The sequence below is a fragment of the Panthera leo genome, chromosome D2 (genome assembly GCF_018350215.1).
Source record: "Panthera leo isolate Ple1 chromosome D2, P.leo_Ple1_pat1.1, whole genome shotgun sequence".
NCBI classification, from domain to species: domain Eukaryota; kingdom Metazoa; phylum Chordata; class Mammalia; order Carnivora; family Felidae; genus Panthera; species Panthera leo.
The window spans coordinates 71923789-71932113 of record NC_056689.1 but is presented as its reverse complement, the minus strand read 5'-3'; the positions used below and the strand labels follow the sequence as shown (position 1 = coordinate 71932113).

The window sequence follows — 8325 nt, the reverse complement described above, 5'->3', positions numbered from 1 at the left end:
TTCCTTATCAAAGTGAATACCAACTCCTACTTCTCATTAAGGCTGTCATGTTTTTCACAGTCTCATCTGCCTTATAATTGAAATTCTTATTTTAACAGCATTATCTTAATGTTATTGCTAGCTATGGAATGTCTTGTGAAGAGAGCAACATTAAAGTTAATTTGGCCCTACATCTTTGGTAATGGATACTGTCTGGAACATAATAAACTACAGAGACTCATACTTGGACTGAAATATGTCAAGGTTACTTCCCCAATTATTGTAGTTAGTCATAGGTGGTCCCTAACATGGTTGCTTATCATGCCTCACATCTGACTAATCTCACATTGCTCACGGTCTTTTTTGTTAGAGTGGCAAAAATCAGGATTCCTAATGATGTGAAGTTCCTTTCTCTTTTTTATTCTTAAAATTAATTCCAGTACTTCTGGAAAAGCCTAGGTACTAGGTACTATAATAGGAATTAAGAAAGTATCCTAGGATTATACTCAATGTATAATTTTAAAAATATAATATACTAAGTAAAAAAATACATCAAATGGCCTATATTGTTAACTTTAGTAGCACCTTTAATTAAGCAAAATCTGCAGTTGTTTTAATTTGAGGTCTATACAACGCTATTAAAGAAACTATATATACGATATGCCAATGAAACAAAACAATTTCACTTAATGAGTTTTTATTTCTATTCAGGTATGGTGATTTCCCATTGCTTATTGAATAAATGCCTGTAATAATATAACTAGCAAATACTTTACATATAAATAGGTCAAACCAAAAAAAAAAAAAAAAAACTAGTAAAACCTCAGAGATAAATACTAGAAATTAATTTTTAAAATTTAAACATTTTAAACAGTTATTTTTAATGCTAATATGATAAATCAAGAACTCAGAGATTAAATTAAAATTTAATCTTTGGTGCCTGGGATTCAGCTTCAAAATAATCACTGGTGGGGTTTGGGGGAAGAGAGGATAGAGCTGAAACAAGATCGGCCATGAGTCACCACTTGCTAATGCTAAGTGATATGATTCATTTTTCTATTTCTCTGTATGCTTAATTTTTTTATTATAAGTGTTAAAAATTAATCTTCGATATTAATAATTTATTTTGTATTTAATAGACTTATTTCACTAAAGAGGGCCTCACAGGAAGCTAGAAAAATACAACTATTTTACAAAGCTATTTTTCTCAAAGTCACTTTCTGAATTCTTGTTTTATAGGCACATATTAGATATACCCTGCTTCCTGTCTTTTATTTCAGAATATCCCTCGTTAATGTCTATGCATCTATACGTCTATGGAAAAATAAACATTTACAGATATGCACCCCTACAAATGGGTAGGCAGGCCTCATCTATACGGAAAGAAATTTAGGTCTCCTTAAAATCAAATACAACAGTGACATACCACCACACACCTATTAGAATAAAAAAAATACAAAATAAAATCAACAATACCTGGTGCTGATAAAGATGCAGAGCATTGGGAACTTTTATACGCTCCTGACAGGAACACAAATGGTACAGCCACTTTTGAAAATAATTAAATTTAAATATACTTTTGCCATATGACCCACAATTTTGCTGATATTTACCCAGGAAAAATAAAAACGTATTTCCATAGATAGAGCTGTATGCAAGTGTTAATGATAGCTTTATTCACAATAGCCCCATATTGGAAATAATCTAAATTATTTCTAATACAATATAATATAATATAATATAATATAATATAATATAATATAATAATTTAATATAATCACCATCCCTTGGTGATTGGATAAACCAATTGTAGCGCATCCATATAATGGAATGCTACTTGGCAACAGAACAGATTACTGACACCTAAAATGACATGGATAGATCTTGAAGGCATGTGAAAGAAGCCAGATACCAAAGGCTACATAGTACATGTTTCCATTTATATGACTTTCTGGAAAAGGCAAAACCACAGCAACAAATCAGACCAGTGGTTGGCAGGGCTTTGGGGTAGAAGGATGGTACCAACTACAGAAGGGCATGAGGGAACTTTCTGTGGTGGTGAACACATTCTAATTTAGATAGACGTGGTCTCAACATGGCTGTAAACATTTGTTAGAGCTGATGGAGTATGGATGAGGCTTTTGATTTTTATAATATACCTTTCTGTATTTTCCAAAGTTTCCATAATTAGAATTTTTGAATTTTCTAATCAGAAAGAAACTAACATTATTTAAAAAGTAATAATGTGTGTTATGACAACTATACTGCCTTGACGATTCAAGAATACATAGGATAGGAATTTCTAGACCACTGACTGTAGCATACACATTTTCGTGTTGTCTGCAATGTCTCACATTGTGCACCGTACATTTTCAAAATTTTAAATTATTTATTTATTTTGCTGAATGAATGAGGCCATTAAATTTAATGTGCTTTGTTAAAATGTACTTCATTAACAGTTATATGGAACTGCTTGAAATTCAGTTTATATAAGATAAAATTATTTTATTTTGTAAATGTACTTTCTAAAAATTCCCAAAAGCATAGACAAAGAAGTCATAATATATCATTTCAAAAAGAGAATCAAGGGCCGCATATATATTACATACCTTAAAAATGCAATAATTTTGAAAAAGTGAATATTATAGCAAGAAACTATAAGACAAAAAATTACGTTGTGCTTGTGTAGGGGTACTGGGTAGGCATATGGCAATTCTCTGTGCTGTCCTCTTAATTTTCTTATGAACCCAAAACTGCTCTAAAAATATATTTTTAAAAGTATGTAGGTTTAGTAATACTCAGTATTTATTCACATAGAGTACATAATAATTTACATTTCCTTTTCCCCAGGACAAAAATATGTGTATATAAAATATGGATATGTATACAACATAGTGGTTAAACAACATTTTCCACTGTGGTTACCAAAAGATGTTTTGCCTGTTCATTCAAAATCATCTTTTCTTTTTTTTAATTTATTTTTTATTTTATTTTATTTTTTAATATGAAATTTATTGTCAAATTGGTTTCCATACAACACCTAGTGCTCATCCCAACAGGTGTCCTCCTCAATACCACCACCCACCCATCCCTCCTTCCCACCCCCCATAAACCCTCAGTTTGTTCTCAGTTTTTAGGAGTCTCTTATGTTTTGGCTCCCTCCCTCTCTAACCATTTTTCAAAATCATCATCTTTTCTAAACAAAGTGTTTGATTTTTTTTTAAGGGTGGTATATTGTTTGTGTGTTTCTGTGTATTAAAGTAAAAGAAGTTGTAAAACAACTGAGTATTTAGAACACAGGTCTACCTAATTGAGAACAATGACTAAATAAGGCAAAATCAAGCAGTCCCAACTATTTTACAACTCAAATTTCTTTAAGATCTTAAACACTGAATTACTCCCACACCCCTAATTAAACTGTTATTCACGAGAGTAGAGTCTGTGCTCCTATATTCATTTCTGCATTCTCAAAGCTTGACACAGTAGAAGAAACCCTTTAAAGGTTAGATTAGCAAGAAAATAATGAATTAACAAATTAATCTCAGCTCTCTATTCCTTGAGCTATCCACCAGACACAGAATTTTGCCTTCACCATCACCTTCTTACTCCCACTCACATCAAATTTAAAAGGGGTTCTCATACTAAAATCCCAGAATCTCTCACAAACTTGATTCTCTATTCACTTTGCCAGTATCTGACTCTGAGTGAACCCCACCCTTCTTTCCTCACTTCTGATTCTAGCTTTAAGGTCATTATAAGACAAAGTCATTGTCCTTACTGCATATGCTAAGTTCCTTTGGGTTTTTCTTGCTGCTCAGCAATCCTTTTTTTCATCTTAAGATACTGTATTTCATTCATTTCTTTCCTTATTCATACATCTCTTCTCTCCCTCCTCCTCCTTCTTTTTCTCTTCCTACTTCTTCTCCTTCTTTCTCCTTTGCCTCTCTTTCTCCTTCTTCATCTATTTCTTCTCCTCTTCTTCCCCCCCCCCCCTCCTCCTTCTTTACACTATTAGAATTAGTCACATTCTACCAAATAGGCAAGTTCTTACAGGATAAGGGAATTACAGAAACAAAAATAGAGGCAAGGATGTTGGGAGGGGATCAGGTTGTTTGAGTGAGATAACAAGAAATGATTGGATAGAAAGGAACAGACTGGATTGCTGTAGGTTATGGTACCTTATGCAAAGGAGTTTGAATTTTTACTATAAGAGATGATTCCTTGGAGAATTTTGAGCAGGGGGACATAAGCAGATTTGTACCCTAAAAAGATCACTTTGGTAGCACTGTGGAAAAAAGGCTGGAAGAGGGAGGCAGAGAAAGGCAGAGAGACCATAAAGAGAGACACACAATACATTCAGGAAAAAGGTTTTGAAGGTTTGAAATTACAGCAGTAGTAGTAGGATGAAGTGATGATTTAAAATCTATTTTGGGTGTACAACTGACAGGGCTCCATGACTGATAGATGAAGAATAGGGTAGGACAAATCTTGGATAACTCCCAGTTTTCTGTCTTCACTTGCTATCGAGCCTCCCGTATAAGTGTTCTAAATCTCTTCTATTATTCTTTTTTTTAATGTTTATTTATTTATTTTTGAGAGAGAGAAAGCAAGCAAGTGGGGGAGGGACAGAAAGAGAGGAAGACTGAGAATCCCAAGCAGGCTATGCTCTGACATTGCAGAGCCCTATGTGGGGCTCAACCCCACAAACTGCAAGATATAACCAAGAGTTGGCTGCCCAACTGACTTAGCCACCTGGACACCCCATTATCCTTAAATCTCACACTTATACCCATAGTGTACTCTCTGCAGGTGACCTTACTTCCAATATTACCACACACGCACACAAAAGATCATCATCAAAGGTAAACTTCTATCACATGAAACTGCTCAAATTCCCTTTAGTCTTTACTCATCATTTTCTTATCTCTCCCAAATAATTCTCTTACTTGTTTCTTTGATCCTGTCTCTGCTTTCACTTCTCCTCTGTGCTAACATACATTTTCCCCCCTTCGATAATTCTCCTAGAGGAACTTTCTCTTGGATCTGCCAGTTTCTTAAATTACCATCTCAACTCCTTCCTTCCTTTCAACATTATCAATGTGAAAATGGTAGTCTAGCCTTGTTGCATCCACTTTCTCATCTTCAACCAGCCTTTTTTGTCTGGTTTCTGCCATTCATTTGACTTTCTCAATAGTCACCAATGACTGCATAATTACCAGATTTCACCTCCCCTCCTCAGTTCCCACATTCTTTGACTGAGTATGAAATGGGTGGCATCTTTTCTCACTTCATCCCTTCTGGCATACCTTCTTTTTTTCAATTTGCATCTTTCTCAAGCTGTCATTTGATACTTTGTTTCCTTCAATATGCCTCCAACATTTTAATTATAGCAGTTTTCCTACACTCTGTCTTTGATTCTCTTTTCCCTTCTCACTCCCATTACTTCAAGTGTGTATGAAGAATTCCCAGCATTCTGACCTTTCCCTTTGTCCCAGTCTCGATTTCCATATTCAATTCATTGTTTAGTTCTATAAATTCTGCTTCTTCACAGTTTTCAATATATTTACTTTACATTTTGACAGCAACTAGTTAGGGGCTTAACTTGCCCACAGGTTTCTCGTTCTCAGTCATTCTTCAAAACAAGTGATGCTACAAAATGCTCCCAGTATCATTTCTCTAAAATCAATCAGAAAATTCTGCTCAAAAATCTTGTGTGATCCTTGCCATCTCATTTAAATTGACTTTCATAATATCTTCTATCTTGATTCCCACAATTCCTTCTCCAGCAAGCTAATCCTGCCTTCCTACTGCTGCACACACATACAACACTCTTTCCTGTGTCTGCCTTTTGCTCTTACTGGTCCTGCAGTGTGGCGGTCTTTTTGCTCTTCACATTTCAAACCTACTCTTGTCTCTGTTTATTGACATTTTACCTACTTTCAAAGGCCAAGATCTTCCACCATAATCGCTCATGAAACATTTATCAATGTCCTGAGTTTTGAATTCTTTTTTTCCCTATTCTTTGTGTCTGTTTTTCTTTTGGCATTAATCACACTGTATTTTTTATTAGACACATTTTTACATGTCTTATATTTCCTTTTGGTCTGTAAATTTCTGGAAGATAGAGACAATGGCTTTCCATATCCCTCTCCCTTACTGCTTTGCAGCAGTTAAGTTTGGTCAACATTTGTTGAACCAGTTTTTCACAGAATAGAGATTTTCTTTCTAAGATAAATTTTCCATCAGGAAATAGGGAAAAATGAAATAATGTTAATTTTGCTTTTGTTTTCTAAGATGTATTGGAGATAAAAAAAACAAAAAGACCTTAAGAAATAATGACTCCTTCTCCATGAAAAATTGCACATACACCTTACTTATATGATATTTAGTCTGCCCATTTTTATATGACATAAATGGTTAATGCACAACCTTTCTTCATAAACTAAAAATTAAAAGGGGCTTACAATAAACATGAACAAAATTATAAGGTTTAAGTATCAACAAAGGTGTTTTGTATGAATAGTATAGAATTATGGCCTTGTGTAAAAGGAAAATGTATATTAAGATTTGATGTAAGTTTTCAGATTTAATATCCTAAATTTTTACCTAGTTGCTATTTTATTTTCTAAGAAAGCAAAGTGTGAAAACGTGTACTTGGCCAAAGTATAACATTATTAGTTTCTCTGATTCTACATACAAAATATCTAGCACTACACTTCTAATATCTGAGATATCACTTTATGAGATTTCCATTTGATTTAACAGCATTTTATAGAGTTCTTACAGTCAGTTATTCCCTTGAGGATATAAACCTCATCAGATTATCTATCAATGGAAAGGAGGAGGAAATAAAGGTTAAATTAGTAACTGATTTTACATGAAATGTAAGCAAAAAATGTATTACAGAAACATAAATTTAACGTAATAAAAACTGTCATGGGGAACTACATCCTAATAAAATATTTAAAGAAAACTAAGAAAATAACCATTGCATACTTCCAGACACAAAAAAGTGCTTGAAGGTGACCTAAAAAGTTAGAATAAGGAGACAAAAGCATTATAATAAGCTTTTTGTTGTTATGAGTAATCAGTATTAAGATATTAATATTAGTTTTATGTTACTCATTAAACATTAATAGTTTAACATATATATTATAGTGAGTATTAAAAGTCTTTGACAGTACTCAAAAATACCGTACTGTGCATCACAGATTGTGGAATATTTTTGTTTGCAGTATATGTAATCTGCCCAATCTATTGAGCACATTTTTTTTAATGGGTCCAATGTTTTATGTAAGAGTAGGTGAAGGATGAGAATGGGGTTGGAAATTCAGTCTTTTTTACTCAGAGCTGGAAGACCACCCCCCAAGAATTGCTAAACTGCACTTACAACTTTCTAATAAATTATATTACAGCCTCACTTTGCATAGCCACTTCTAACTTGAAGGACTGCTATATATATAAATAATTTATGCTAGTATTGCTTTAACTGTGATATGACCATACCCTTGAGTGGTGTATTGCTCTGCTGAATGATAGCTAATATGAATACAGGGGCTCAGGGTTATAAGACTTTGTATTGGCCAATGTTTCTGTTTATCATATCAGCCACTAAGAGGTGAAAATGCATATCCTTTTGTTGTTGTTCATCTTTACATTCTTCTCCATCATAGTTTATATTCATTTTAAATGATTAAGATGGGGCACCTGGGTGGCTCAGTCAGTTAAGCATCTGACTTTGGCTCAGGTCATGATCTCGCAGTCTATGAGTTCGAGCTCCGCGTTCGGGCTCTGTGCTGACAGCTCGGAGCCTGGAGTCTGCTTTGGATTCTGTGTCTCCCTCTCTCTCTGCCAGCTCACAGTGTCTCTCTCTCTCTCTCTCTCTCTCTCTCTCAAAAATAAATAAACATAAAAAAATTTAAAAAATCATTTTAAATGATTAAGAGAAGACAACCATAAAGTTTTAATGTCTCAACAAAAACTTTCATTTACAAATTTTTAATTTTGAAAATATATGAGAAATGTAAATGTATATACATTTAGCTTTGAACTCACTGAATTCTGTATGAAATACACTAGCAGTACTTTACTTATACATAGTTTACCTAGGGCATTTATAAAGCTATTTACTAAAAATTGTAAACAAATAACTTTTTCATGATTAAATAAATTCTGTCTTCTGATCATATTAAATTAGGACCATGCAGATTCCAATAATTTAAGTGTATATTCATACCATGTTGTTAGGCTCTATTCATATCATGTTAATTCTGAAGAATCACCTTCAAATCTTAATTCATGCTCCATTCATTCATGAAATTCAGGACATTCTGTTATGATTCCAAA

At 33.5% G+C, this 8325-nt stretch overlaps 1 protein-coding gene across 4 annotated transcripts in view; it reads right to left on the bottom strand.

Moving 5' to 3' along the window:
• Positions 1-8325, bottom strand: part of ATRNL1 (attractin like 1) — a 777769-nt gene that overhangs the window by 223137 nt on the left and 546307 nt on the right. The gene's annotated exons all lie outside the window — the stretch shown is intronic.